Raw genomic sequence first — 12,288 nt, forward strand, 5'->3', positions numbered from 1 at the left:
TAGTGTTGCGGCGCACACACGTGACGACTCTTGCCAAAGGACGCGAAATGTGCGTAGAGACGCTGTCTGGATGCGCTCGCCTACCCCGTAATGCGCCTGCTGCTGCGACCACCTTCAGCCGCCGCCGACAGGCGGGAAGCAGACACAGCGCGGCGTGCGCGCAAGAAAACCGTGCGGTGGTGGTGTAATGGTCAGCATAGTTGCCTTCCAAGCAGTTGATCCGGGTTCGATTCCCGGCCACCGCAGCCTGAGTTTTACTTCTGCGTATGAGTACTTTTGCCACGCGTCATTAAATTAATGTTTCTTTCCTCCTCTTACTGGCTGCAGGCCACCCTATATTGTGTGCGTCGATTCCGCTTGAGTCTCGACTTGTCTCGACTTTGCTCGGCTGACGCGAGAGCTGACGCTCTCCAATCGGCCTATATCAGAAGGACAAGCACGCGAAACGACTGAGAGAGGTATGGCGAGGCGGGCACAACATTACTTACGCCTCAAGTAAAGACCTGCTGCCTGTTATCGTGCATTGTGTGATTTTACATGTTCTGTCAGACAAATTCAGTTTTATTACTAGCACATTTCTTTTTTTCTTTGTTGAAAATTTTACAACACGCTCCTTCATTTCACTGTGGCCGCACGGCGCGACTTGGCATACCGAGAGGCAAAACGTGGCGCCAGTGCCCTAGACCGAATAGCGCTGCAGCTCCGAAACCGACGAGAAAAGAGAAATACGAATTGAAACTGTCGGCAGCGCCCTGTGTTCGCAGGCGGTCACCCGCCCAAGCACTGACAACGCCCAGCGTCGCGCAGTAGCGGTGATCGGACGACAAACTGTGTGTTCAGCGTGCTGTGACCTGTGAAGTGTTTTAGCGCGTCCCGACAAGTCTCTTTCGGGTCCCCTATCAGCTCCCACACAATGTGACGATTTCTTTGTCACCATACTTGCCCGGGGAAATCGGCGTTGCCTTTTTGAAGTAGTAAAATCGAAGTGGCCCGTGGGGGGATCGAACCCACGACCTTCGCGTTATTAGCACGACGCTCTAACCAACTGAGCTAACGGGCCTCGGTGCACTCCGTCTTCCAGCGCTTAGAGGGAGTGGCTCTGCGTATTTACAGGTAACATTTCTATGGTAGCAGTCCAACAGTGGACCAGGGTCTCTTCTCCCTTTATTCCGCTGCTTGTAGTAATTTCATTGCGTGCCCGTTTCTCTCGACTGTTTTCAGCTCACGTTTATGAACCAGTAGCTATAACGCGAGGAGGACGTGAAACAGCATTTCGCAGGGTCCAAACTTGTCGTGATTTGTTCCGAAAAAATTACATTCCGGTACCGGGAATCGAACCCGGGCCTCCTGGGTGAAAGCCAGGTATCCTAGCCACTAGACCACACCGGACGCGCACGCTTGTTTTTGGGGTTTACACCCCCTCCACTGGCTTTTCTTGTCGCACTTTCCCTGTTTGCGAGCATCTTTTCGCTCTCCCATGCCGAGGCGCGCATGGCAAAAGTCACAGTCCGTTGCTTTTGGCCTCGTTGTTACAGGGGTAGGAGGAAAAGCAAAGCTGTGAGTAGTAATATTTATTTACTTATTTCGCAAGTAAAGACCTGCAGCCTGTCATTATATAGCAGGTCATACACTGTGTGACTTTACATGTTATATCATACGAAATTCAGTTTTATTACTAGTACATTTTTTCTTGAAAATTTCACAAAAGAACTGCAAGTAGTAATAACGGGAAGTAAGCATTTTCACGCTGAGTTGTTGAAGCCTTATGGATAACAAACTACAAGCTGTTTTGCTCCTTCGCAACCCCAGAGCCGTCAATTTAGCTGTGAACGGAAGTAAATTAAATGCCCCGGGTGAGGATCGAACTCACGACCTTAAGATTATGAGACTTACGCGCTGCCTACTGCGCTACCGAGGCACGTGATGGCCAAACCTTCTGGTATCTCGGCAAGTAGCAAATACTAGTGGTAGAGAGTCTGCACTTGCTGGCTCATTTTTTCTGTTACTACACGTGCATTCCCGGCGCTGCAGGCAACTTGCGATGATAGGCCGACGCCAGTATGCACAATAGCACGCAGGAGTCCAAACGAGAAGACGTGCGCGCTGCGTGTTTGGTTGTTTCCACACGGAATCCCGCGGTTCATTCTCGTGGCCCACGCACTTCGAGTGCGAAGGACACGCAGCTCCACTATCGGGGAAAAAACAAAATGATGCATCGGCCGGGAATCGAACCCGGGCCGCCCGCGTGGCAGGCGAGCATTCTACCACTGAACCACCGATGCTCAGCTAGTTTGCAGCTTCCTTGTGCTTTCCGCGGCAGACGTCTGAAGGGAAAGTGGGACTGCCGTCCAGCGCCGTGGCATCCTCTCGAGAGAATGCTACAAACGCTGAATCCTGCGCTGCACTGCTTAAAAATGACGCCCGAACGCGATCGTCTAAGTAGTGTTGCGGCGCACACACGTGACGACTCTTGCCAAAGGACGCGAAATGTGCGTAGAGACGCTGTCTGGATGCGCTCGCCTACCCCGTAATGCGCCTGCTGCTGCGACCACCTTCAGCCGCCGCCGACAGGCGGGAAGCAGACACAGCGCGGCGTGCGCGCAAGAAAACCGTGCGGTGGTGGTGTAATGGTCAGCATAGTTGCCTTCCAAGCAGTTGATCCGGGTTCGATTCCCGGCCACCGCAGCCTGAGTTTTACTTCTGCGTATGAGTACTTTTGCCACGCGTCATTAAATTAATGTTTCTTTCCTCCTCTTACTGGCTGCAGGCCACCCTATATTGTGTGCGTCGATTCCGCTTGAGTCTCGACTTGTCTCGACTTTGCTCGGCTGACGCGAGAGCTGACGCTCTCCAATCGGCCTATATCAGAAGGACAAGCACGCGAAACGACTGAGAGAGGTATGGCGAGGCGGGCACAACATTACTTACGCCTCAAGTAAAGACCTGCTGCCTGTTATCGTGCATTGTGTGATTTTACATGTTCTGTCAGACAAATTCAGTTTTATTACTAGCACATTTCTTTTTTTCTTTGTTGAAAATTTTACAACACGCTCCTTCATTTCACTGTGGCCGCACGGCGCGACTTGGCATACCGAGAGGCAAAACGTGGCGCCAGTGCCCTAGACCGAATAGCGCTGCAGCTCCGAAACCGACGAGAAAAGAGAAATACGAATTGAAACTGTCGGCAGCGCCCTGTGTTCGCAGGCGGTCACCCGCCCAAGCACTGACAACGCCCAGCGTCGCGCAGTAGCGGTGATCGGACGACAAACTGTGTGTTCAGCGTGCTGTGACCTGTGAAGTGTTTTAGCGCGTCCCGACAAGTCTCTTTCGGGTCCCCTATCAGCTCCCACACAATGTGACGATTTCTTTGTCACCATACTTGCCCGGGGAAATCGGCGTTGCCTTTTTGAAGTAGTAAAATCGAAGTGGCCCGTGGGGGGATCGAACCCACGACCTTCGCGTTATTAGCACGACGCTCTAACCAACTGAGCTAACGGGCCTCGGTGCACTCCGTCTTCCAGCGCTTAGAGGGAGTGGCTCTGCGTATTTACAGGTAACATTTCTATGGTAGCAGTCCAACAGTGGACCAGGGTCTCTTCTCCCTTTATTCCGCTGCTCGTAGTAATTTCATTGCGTGCCCGTTTCTCTCGACTGTTTTCAGCTCACGTTTATGAACCAGTAGCTATAACGCGAGGAGGACGTGAAACAGCATTTCGCAGGGTCCAAACTTGTCGTGATTTGTTCCGAAAAAATTACATTCTGGTACCGGGAATCGAACCCGGGCCTCCTGGGTGAAAGCCAGGTATCCTAGCCACTAGACCACACCGGACGCGCACGCTTGTTTTTGGGGTTTACACCCCCTCCACTGGCTTTCCGTGTCGCACTTTCCCTGTTTGCGAGCATCTTTTCGCTCTCCCATGCCGAGGCGCGCATGGCAAAAGTCACAGTCCGTTGCTTTTGGCCTCGTTGTTACAGGGGTAGGAGGAAAAGCAAAGCTGTGAGTAGTAATATTTATTTACTTATTTCGCAAGTAAAGACCTGCAGCCTGTCATTATATAGCAGGTCATACACTGTGTGACTTTACATGTTATATCATACGAAATTCAGTTTTATTACTAGTACATTTTTTCTTGAAAATTTCACAAAAGAACTGCAAGTAGTAATAACGGGAAGTAAGCATTTTCACGCTGAGTTGTTGAAGCCTTATGGATAACAAACTACAAGCTGTTTTGCTCCTTCGCAACCCCAGAGCCGTCAATTTAGCTGTGAACGGAAGTAAATTAAATGCCCCGGGTGAGGATCGAACTCACGACCTTAAGATTATGAGACTTACGCGCTGCCTACTGCGCTACCGAGGCACGTGATGGCCAAACCTTCTGGTATCTCGGCAAGTAGCAAATACTAGTGGTAGAGAGTCTGCACTTGCTGGCTCATTTTTTCTGTTACTACACGTGCATTCCCGGCGCTGCAGGCAACTTGCGATGATAGGCCGACGCCAGTATGCACAATAGCACGCAGGAGTCCAAACGAGAAGACGTGCGCACTGCGTGTTTGGTTGTTTCCACACGGAATCCCGCGGTTCATTCTCGTGGCCCACGCACTTCGAGTGCGAAGGACACGCAGCTCCACTATCGGGGAAAAAACAAAATGATGCATCGGCCGGGAATCGAACCCGGGCCGCCCGCGTGGCAGGCGAGCATTCTACCACTGAACCACCGATGCTCAGCTAGTTTGCAGCTTCCTTGTGCTTTCCGCGGCAGACGTCTGAAGGGAAAGTGGGACTGCCGTCCAGCGCCGTGGCATCCTCTCGAGAGAATGCTACAAACGCTGAATCCTGCGCTGCACTGCTTAAAAATGACGCCCGAACGCGATCGTCTAAGTAGTGTTGCGGCGCACGCACGCGACGACTCTTGCCAAAGGACGCGAAATGTGCGTAGAGACGCTGTCTGGATGCGCTCGCCTACCCCGTAATGCGCCTGCTGCTGCGACCTCCTTCAGCCGCCGCCGACAGGCGGGAAGCAGACACAGCGCGGCGTGCGCGCAAGAAAACCGTGCGGTGGTGGTGTAATGGTCAGCATAGTTGCCTTCCAAGCAGTTGATCCGGGTTCGATTCCCGGCCACCGCAGCCTGCGTTTTACTTCTGCGTATGAGTACTTTTGCCACGCGTCATTAAATTAATGTTTCTTTCCTCCTCTTACTGGCTGCAGGCCACCCTATATTGTGTGCGTCGATTCCGCTTGAGTCTCGACTTGTCTCGACTTTGCTCGGCTGACGCGAGAGCTGACGCTCTCCAATCGGCCTATATCAGAAGGACAAGCACGCGAAACGACTGAGAGAGGTATGGCGAGGCGGGCACAACATTACTTACGCCTCAAGTAAAGACCTGCTGCCTGTTATCGTGCATTGTGTGATTTTACATGTTCTGTCAGACAAATTCAGTTTTATTACTAGCACATTTCTTTTTTTCTTTGTTGAAAATTTTACAACACGCTCCTTCATTTCACTGTGGCCGCACGGCGCGACTTGGCATACCGAGAGGCAAAACGTGGCGCCAGTGCCCTAGACCGAATAGCGCTGCAGCTCCGAAACCGACGAGAAAAGAGAAATACGAATTGAAACTGTCGGCAGCGCCCTGTGTTCGCAGGCGGTCACCCGCCCAAGCACTGACAACGCCCAGCGTCGCGCAGTAGCGGTGATCGGACGACAAACTGTGTGTTCAGCGTGCTGTGACCTGTGAAGTGTTTTAGCGCGTCCCGACAAGTCTCTTTCGGGTCCCCTATCAGCTCCCACACAATGTGACGATTTCTTTGTCACCATACTTGCCCGGGGAAATCGGCGTTGCCTTTTTGAAGTAGTAAAATCGAAGTGGCCCGTGGGGGGATCGAACCCACGACCTTCGCGTTATTAGCACGACGCTCTAACCAACTGAGCTAACGGGCCTCGGTGCACTCCGTCTTCCAGCGCTTAGAGGGAGTGGCTCTGCGTATTTACAGGTAACATTTCTATGGTAGCAGTCCAACAGTGGACCAGGGTCTCTTCTCCCTTTATTCCGCTGCTCGTAGTAATTTCATTGCGTGCCCGTTTCTCTCGACTGTTTTCAGCTCACGTTTATGAACCAGTAGCTATAACGCGAGGAGGACGTGAAACAGCATTTCGCAGGGTCCAAACTTGTCGTGATTTGTTCCGAAAAAATTACATTCCGGTACCGGGAATCGAACCCGGGCCTCCTGGGTGAAAGCCAGGTATCCTAGCCACTAGACCACACCGGACGCGCACGCTTATTTTTGGGGTTTACACCCCCTCCACTGGCTTTCCGTGTCGCACTTTCCCTGTTTGCGAGCATCTTTTCGCTCTCCCATGCCGAGGCGCGCATGGCAAAAGTCACAGTCCGTTGCTTTTGGCCTCGTTGTTACAGGGGTAGGAGGAAAAGCAAAGCTGTGAGTAGTAATATTTATTTACTTATTTCGCAAGTAAAGACCTGCAGCCTGTCATTATATAGCAGGTCATACACTGTGTGACTTTACATGTTATATCATACGAAATTCAGTTTTATTACTAGTACATTTTTTCTTGAAAATTTCACAAAAGAACTGCAAGTAGTAATAACGGGAAGTAAGCATTTTCACGCTGAGTTGTTGAAGCCTTATGGATAACAAACTACAAGCTGTTTTGCTCCTTCGCAACCCCAGAGCCGTCAATTTAGCTGTGAACGGAAGTAAATTAAATGCCCCGGGTGAGGATCGAACTCACGACCTTAAGATTATGAGACTTACGCGCTGCCTACTGCGCTACCGAGGCACGTGACGGCCAAACCTTCTGGTATCTCGGCAAGTAGCAAATACTAGTGGTAGAGAGTCTGCACTTGCTGGCTCATTTTTTCTGTTACTACACGTGCATTCCCGGCGCTGCAGGCAACTTGCGATGATAGGCCGACGCCAGTATGCACAATAGCACGCAGGAGTCCAAACGAGAAGACGTGCGCACTGCGTGTTTGGTTGTTTCCACACGGAATCCCGCGGTTCATTCTCGTGGCCCACGCACTTCGAGTGCGAAGGACACGCAGCTCCACTATCGGGGAAAAAACAAAATGATGCATCGGCCGGGAATCGAACCCGGGCCGCCCGCGTGGCAGGCGAGCATTCTACCACTGAACCACCGATGCTCAGCTAGTTTGCAGCTTCCTTGTGCTTTCCGCGGCAGACGTCTGAAGGGAAAGTGGGACTGCCGTCCAGCGCCGTGGCATCCTCTCGAGAGAATGCTACAAACGCTGAATCCTGCGCTGCACTGCTTAAAAATGACGCCCGAACGCGATCGTCTAAGTAGTGTTGCGGCGCACGCACGCGACGACTCTTGCCAAAGGACGCGAAATGTGCGTAGAGACGCTGTCTGGATGCGCTCGCCTACCCCGTAATGCGCCTGCTGCTGCGACCTCCTTCAGCCGCCGCCGACAGGCGGGAAGCAGACACAGCGCGGCGTGCGCGCAAGAAAACCGTGCGGTGGTGGTGTAATGGTCAGCATAGTTGCCTTCCAAGCAGTTGATCCGGGTTCGATTCCCGGCCACCGCAGCCTGCGTTTTACTTCTGCGTATGAGTACTTTTGCCACGCGTCATTAAATTAATGTTTCTTTCCTCCTCTTACTGGCTGCAGGCCACCCTATATTGTGTGCGTCGATTCCGCTTGAGTCTCGACTTGTCTCGACTTTGCTCGGCTGACGCGAGAGCTGACGCTCTCCAATCGGCCTATATCAGAAGGACAAGCACGCGAAACGACTGAGAGAGGTATGGCGAGGCGGGCACAACATTACTTACGCCTCAAGTAAAGACCTGCTGCCTGTTATCGTGCATTGTGTGATTTTACATGTTCTGTCAGACAAATTCAGTTTTATTACTAGCACATTTCTTTTTTTCTTTGTTGAAAATTTTACAACACGCTCCTTCATTTCACTGTGGCCGCACGGCGCGACTTGGCATACCGAGAGGCAAAACGTGGCGCCAGTGCCCTAGACCGAATAGCGCTGCAGCTCCGAAACCGACGAGAAAAGAGAAATACGAATTGAAACTGTCGGCAGCGCCCTGTGTTCGCAGGCGGTCACCCGCCCAAGCACTGACAACGCCCAGCGTCGCGCAGTAGCGGTGATCGGACGACAAACTGTGTGTTCAGCGTGCTGTGACCTGTGAAGTGTTTTAGCGCGTCCCGACAAGTCTCTTTCGGGTCCCCTATCAGCTCCCACACAATGTGACGATTTCTTTGTCACCATACTTGCCCGGGGAAATCGGCGTTGCCTTTTTGAAGTAGTAAAATCGAAGTGGCCCGTGGGGGGATCGAACCCACGACCTTCGCGTTATTAGCACGACGCTCTAACCAACTGAGCTAACGGGCCTCGGTGCACTCCGTCTTCCAGCGCTTAGAGGGAGTGGCTCTGCGTATTTACAGGTAACATTTCTATGGTAGCAGTCCAACAGTGGACCAGGGTCTCTTCTCCCTTTATTCCGCTGCTTGTAGTAATTTCATTGCGTGCCCGTTTCTCTCGACTGTTTTCAGCTCACGTTTATGAACCAGTAGCTATAACGCGAGGAGGACGTGAAACAGCATTTCGCAGGGTCCAAACTTGTCGTGATTTGTTCCGAAAAAATTACATTCCGGTACCGGGAATCGAACCCGGGCCTCCTGGGTGAAAGCCAGGTATCCTAGCCACTAGACCACACCGGACGCGCACGCTTGTTTTTGGGGTTTACACCCCCTCCACTGGCTTTTCTTGTCGCACTTTCCCTGTTTGCGAGCATCTTTTCGCTCTCCCATGCCGAGGCGCGCATGGCAAAAGTCACAGTCCGTTGCTTTTGGCCTCGTTGTTACAGGGGTAGGAGGAAAAGCAAAGCTGTGAGTAGTAATATTTATTTACTTATTTCGCAAGTAAAGACCTGCAGCCTGTCATTATATAGCAGGTCATACACTGTGTGACTTTACATGTTATATCATACGAAATTCAGTTTTATTACTAGTACATTTTTTCTTGAAAATTTCACAAAAGAACTGCAAGTAGTAATAACGGGAAGTAAGCATTTTCACGCTGAGTTGTTGAAGCCTTATGGATAACAAACTACAAGCTGTTTTGCTCCTTCGCAACCCCAGAGCCGTCAATTTAGCTGTGAACGGAAGTAAATTAAATGCCCCGGGTGAGGATCGAACTCACGACCTTAAGATTATGAGACTTACGCGCTGCCTACTGCGCTACCGAGGCACGTGATGGCCAAACCTTCTGGTATCTCGGCAAGTAGCAAATACTAGTGGTAGAGAGTCTGCACTTGCTGGCTCATTTTTTCTGTTACTACACGTGCATTCCCGGCGCTGCAGGCAACTTGCGATGATAGGCCGACGCCAGTATGCACAATAGCACGCAGGAGTCCAAACGAGAAGACGTGCGCGCTGCGTGTTTGGTTGTTTCCACACGGAATCCCGCGGTTCATTCTCGTGGCCCACGCACTTCGAGTGCGAAGGACACGCAGCTCCACTATCGGGGAAAAAACAAAATGATGCATCGGCCGGGAATCGAACCCGGGCCGCCCGCGTGGCAGGCGAGCATTCTACCACTGAACCACCGATGCTCAGCTAGTTTGCAGCTTCCTTGTGCTTTCCGCGGCAGACGTCTGAAGGGAAAGTGGGACTGCCGTCCAGCGCCGTGGCATCCTCTCGAGAGAATGCTACAAACGCTGAATCCTGCGCTGCACTGCTTAAAAATGACGCCCGAACGCGATCGTCTAAGTAGTGTTGCGGCGCACACACGTGACGACTCTTGCCAAAGGACGCGAAATGTGCGTAGAGACGCTGTCTGGATGCGCTCGCCTACCCCGTAATGCGCCTGCTGCTGCGACCACCTTCAGCCGCCGCCGACAGGCGGGAAGCAGACACAGCGCGGCGTGCGCGCAAGAAAACCGTGCGGTGGTGGTGTAATGGTCAGCATAGTTGCCTTCCAAGCAGTTGATCCGGGTTCGATTCCCGGCCACCGCAGCCTGAGTTTTACTTCTGCGTATGAGTACTTTTGCCACGCGTCATTAAATTAATGTTTCTTTCCTCCTCTTACTGGCTGCAGGCCACCCTATATTGTGTGCGTCGATTCCGCTTGAGTCTCGACTTGTCTCGACTTTGCTCGGCTGACGCGAGAGCTGACGCTCTCCAATCGGCCTATATCAGAAGGACAAGCACGCGAAACGACTGAGAGAGGTATGGCGAGGCGGGCACAACATTACTTACGCCTCAAGTAAAGACCTGCTGCCTGTTATCGTGCATTGTGTGATTTTACATGTTCTGTCAGACAAATTCAGTTTTATTACTAGCACATTTCTTTTTTTCTTTGTTGAAAATTTTACAACACGCTCCTTCATTTCACTGTGGCCGCACGGCGCGACTTGGCATACCGAGAGGCAAAACGTGGCGCCAGTGCCCTAGACCGAATAGCGCTGCAGCTCCGAAACCGACGAGAAAAGAGAAATACGAATTGAAACTGTCGGCAGCGCCCTGTGTTCGCAGGCGGTCACCCGCCCAAGCACTGACAACGCCCAGCGTCGCGCAGTAGCGGTGATCGGACGACAAACTGTGTGTTCAGCGTGCTGTGACCTGTGAAGTGTTTTAGCGCGTCCCGACAAGTCTCTTTCGGGTCCCCTATCAGCTCCCACACAATGTGACGATTTCTTTGTCACCATACTTGCCCGGGGAAATCGGCGTTGCCTTTTTGAAGTAGTAAAATCGAAGTGGCCCGTGGGGGGATCGAACCCACGACCTTCGCGTTATTAGCACGACGCTCTAACCAACTGAGCTAACGGGCCTCGGTGCACTCCGTCTTCCAGCGCTTAGAGGGAGTGGCTCTGCGTATTTACAGGTAACATTTCTATGGTAGCAGTCCAACAGTGGACCAGGGTCTCTTCTCCCTTTATTCCGCTGCTTGTAGTAATTTCATTGCGTGCCCGTTTCTCTCGACTGTTTTCAGCTCACGTTTATGAACCAGTAGCTATAACGCGAGGAGGACGTGAAACAGCATTTCGCAGGGTCCAAACTTGTCGTGATTTGTTCCGAAAAAATTACATTCCGGTACCGGGAATCGAACCCGGGCCTCCTGGGTGAAAGCCAGGTATCCTAGCCACTAGACCACACCGGACGCGCACGCTTGTTTTTGGGGTTTACACCCCCTCCACTGGCTTTTCTTGTCGCACTTTCCCTGTTTGCGAGCATCTTTTCGCTCTCCCATGCCGAGGCGCGCATGGCAAAAGTCACAGTCCGTTGCTTTTGGCCTCGTTGTTACAGGGGTAGGAGGAAAAGCAAAGCTGTGAGTAGTAATATTTATTTACTTATTTCGCAAGTAAAGACCTGCAGCCTGTCATTATATAGCAGGTCATACACTGTGTGACTTTACATGTTATATAATACGAAATTCAGTTTTATTACTAGTACATTTTTTCTTGAAAATTTCACAAAAGAACTGCAAGTAGTAATAACGGGAAGTAAGCATTTTCACGCTGAGTTGTTGAAGCCTTATGGATAACAAACTACAAGCTGTTTTGCTCCTTCGCAACCCCAGAGCCGTCAATTTAGCTGTGAACGGAAGTAAATTAAATGCCCCGGGTGAGGATCGAACTCACGACCTTAAGATTACGAGACTTACGCGCTGCCTACTGCGCTACCGAGGCACGTGAAGGCCAAACCTCCTGGTATCTCGGCAAGTAGCAAATACTAGTGGTAGAGAGTCTGCACTTGCTGGCTCATTTTTTCTGTTACTACACGTGCATTCCCGGCGCTGCAGGCAACTTGCGATGATAGGCCGACGCCAGTATGCACAATAGCACGCAGGAGTCCAAACGAGAAGACGTGCGCGCTGCGTGTTTGGTTGTTTCCACACGGAATCCCGCGGTTCATTCTCGTGGCCCACGCACTTCGAGTGCGAAGGACACGCAGCTCCACTATCGGGGAAAAAACAAAATGATGCATCGGCCGGGAATCGAACCCGGGCCGCCCGCGTGGCAGGCGAGCATTCTACCACTGAACCACCGATGCTCAGCTAGTTTGCAGCTTCCTTGTGCTTTCCGCGGCAGACGTCTGAAGGGAAAGTGGGACTGCCGTCCAGCGCCGTGGCATCCTCTCGAGAGAATGCTACAAACGCTGAATCCTGCGCTGCACTGCTTAAAAATGACGCCCGAACGCGATCGTCTAAGTAGTGTTGCGGCGCACGCACGCGACGACTCTTGCCAAAGGACGCGAAATGTGCGTAGAGACGCTGTCTGGATGCGCTCGCCTACCCCG

At 51.9% G+C, this 12,288-nt stretch overlaps 25 non-coding genes across 25 annotated transcripts; 5 read left to right on the forward strand and 20 right to left on the reverse strand.

Moving 5' to 3' along the window:
* The first annotated feature begins 173 nt into the window (after positions 1-173).
* Trnag-ucc (transfer RNA glycine (anticodon UCC)) lies at positions 174-245 on the forward strand. Its single transcript has one exon. It is a non-coding gene; the product is annotated as a tRNA-Gly (tRNA).
* Positions 246-986: 741 nt separating this feature from the next.
* On the reverse strand, positions 987-1,060 carry Trnai-aau (transfer RNA isoleucine (anticodon AAU)). The gene has a single exon. It is a non-coding gene; the product is annotated as a tRNA-Ile (tRNA).
* A 257-nt stretch (positions 1,061-1,317) lies between these two features.
* Trnae-uuc (transfer RNA glutamic acid (anticodon UUC)) lies at positions 1,318-1,389 on the reverse strand. The gene has a single exon. It is a non-coding gene; the product is annotated as a tRNA-Glu (tRNA).
* A 456-nt stretch (positions 1,390-1,845) lies between these two features.
* Trnam-cau (transfer RNA methionine (anticodon CAU)) lies at positions 1,846-1,918 on the reverse strand. The gene has a single exon. It is a non-coding gene; the product is annotated as a tRNA-Met (tRNA).
* A 293-nt stretch (positions 1,919-2,211) lies between these two features.
* Trnag-gcc (transfer RNA glycine (anticodon GCC)) lies at positions 2,212-2,282 on the reverse strand. Its single transcript has one exon. It is a non-coding gene; the product is annotated as a tRNA-Gly (tRNA).
* Positions 2,283-2,613: 331 nt separating this feature from the next.
* Positions 2,614-2,685, forward strand: Trnag-ucc (transfer RNA glycine (anticodon UCC)). Its single transcript has one exon. It is a non-coding gene; the product is annotated as a tRNA-Gly (tRNA).
* Positions 2,686-3,426: 741 nt separating this feature from the next.
* Trnai-aau (transfer RNA isoleucine (anticodon AAU)) lies at positions 3,427-3,500 on the reverse strand. The gene has a single exon. It is a non-coding gene; the product is annotated as a tRNA-Ile (tRNA).
* Positions 3,501-3,757: 257 nt separating this feature from the next.
* Trnae-uuc (transfer RNA glutamic acid (anticodon UUC)) lies at positions 3,758-3,829 on the reverse strand. The gene has a single exon. It is a non-coding gene; the product is annotated as a tRNA-Glu (tRNA).
* A 456-nt stretch (positions 3,830-4,285) lies between these two features.
* Positions 4,286-4,358, reverse strand: Trnam-cau (transfer RNA methionine (anticodon CAU)). The gene has a single exon. It is a non-coding gene; the product is annotated as a tRNA-Met (tRNA).
* Positions 4,359-4,651: 293 nt separating this feature from the next.
* Positions 4,652-4,722, reverse strand: Trnag-gcc (transfer RNA glycine (anticodon GCC)). Its single transcript has one exon. It is a non-coding gene; the product is annotated as a tRNA-Gly (tRNA).
* A 331-nt stretch (positions 4,723-5,053) lies between these two features.
* Trnag-ucc (transfer RNA glycine (anticodon UCC)) lies at positions 5,054-5,125 on the forward strand. The gene has a single exon. It is a non-coding gene; the product is annotated as a tRNA-Gly (tRNA).
* Positions 5,126-5,866: 741 nt separating this feature from the next.
* On the reverse strand, positions 5,867-5,940 carry Trnai-aau (transfer RNA isoleucine (anticodon AAU)). Its single transcript has one exon. It is a non-coding gene; the product is annotated as a tRNA-Ile (tRNA).
* A 257-nt stretch (positions 5,941-6,197) lies between these two features.
* Positions 6,198-6,269, reverse strand: Trnae-uuc (transfer RNA glutamic acid (anticodon UUC)). Its single transcript has one exon. It is a non-coding gene; the product is annotated as a tRNA-Glu (tRNA).
* A 456-nt stretch (positions 6,270-6,725) lies between these two features.
* Trnam-cau (transfer RNA methionine (anticodon CAU)) lies at positions 6,726-6,798 on the reverse strand. The gene has a single exon. It is a non-coding gene; the product is annotated as a tRNA-Met (tRNA).
* A 293-nt stretch (positions 6,799-7,091) lies between these two features.
* Trnag-gcc (transfer RNA glycine (anticodon GCC)) lies at positions 7,092-7,162 on the reverse strand. Its single transcript has one exon. It is a non-coding gene; the product is annotated as a tRNA-Gly (tRNA).
* Positions 7,163-7,493: 331 nt separating this feature from the next.
* On the forward strand, positions 7,494-7,565 carry Trnag-ucc (transfer RNA glycine (anticodon UCC)). The gene has a single exon. It is a non-coding gene; the product is annotated as a tRNA-Gly (tRNA).
* Positions 7,566-8,306: 741 nt separating this feature from the next.
* On the reverse strand, positions 8,307-8,380 carry Trnai-aau (transfer RNA isoleucine (anticodon AAU)). Its single transcript has one exon. It is a non-coding gene; the product is annotated as a tRNA-Ile (tRNA).
* Positions 8,381-8,637: 257 nt separating this feature from the next.
* On the reverse strand, positions 8,638-8,709 carry Trnae-uuc (transfer RNA glutamic acid (anticodon UUC)). Its single transcript has one exon. It is a non-coding gene; the product is annotated as a tRNA-Glu (tRNA).
* Positions 8,710-9,165: 456 nt separating this feature from the next.
* On the reverse strand, positions 9,166-9,238 carry Trnam-cau (transfer RNA methionine (anticodon CAU)). Its single transcript has one exon. It is a non-coding gene; the product is annotated as a tRNA-Met (tRNA).
* A 293-nt stretch (positions 9,239-9,531) lies between these two features.
* Trnag-gcc (transfer RNA glycine (anticodon GCC)) lies at positions 9,532-9,602 on the reverse strand. The gene has a single exon. It is a non-coding gene; the product is annotated as a tRNA-Gly (tRNA).
* Positions 9,603-9,933: 331 nt separating this feature from the next.
* Trnag-ucc (transfer RNA glycine (anticodon UCC)) lies at positions 9,934-10,005 on the forward strand. The gene has a single exon. It is a non-coding gene; the product is annotated as a tRNA-Gly (tRNA).
* A 741-nt stretch (positions 10,006-10,746) lies between these two features.
* Positions 10,747-10,820, reverse strand: Trnai-aau (transfer RNA isoleucine (anticodon AAU)). Its single transcript has one exon. It is a non-coding gene; the product is annotated as a tRNA-Ile (tRNA).
* Positions 10,821-11,077: 257 nt separating this feature from the next.
* On the reverse strand, positions 11,078-11,149 carry Trnae-uuc (transfer RNA glutamic acid (anticodon UUC)). The gene has a single exon. It is a non-coding gene; the product is annotated as a tRNA-Glu (tRNA).
* A 456-nt stretch (positions 11,150-11,605) lies between these two features.
* Positions 11,606-11,678, reverse strand: Trnat-cgu (transfer RNA threonine (anticodon CGU)). Its single transcript has one exon. It is a non-coding gene; the product is annotated as a tRNA-Thr (tRNA).
* A 293-nt stretch (positions 11,679-11,971) lies between these two features.
* Positions 11,972-12,042, reverse strand: Trnag-gcc (transfer RNA glycine (anticodon GCC)). Its single transcript has one exon. It is a non-coding gene; the product is annotated as a tRNA-Gly (tRNA).
* Between the last annotated feature and the right edge of the window lie 246 nt (positions 12,043-12,288).

This window comes from Schistocerca gregaria, chromosome 2, assembly GCF_023897955.1.
Source record: "Schistocerca gregaria isolate iqSchGreg1 chromosome 2, iqSchGreg1.2, whole genome shotgun sequence".
NCBI lineage: Eukaryota > Metazoa > Arthropoda > Insecta > Orthoptera > Acrididae > Schistocerca > Schistocerca gregaria.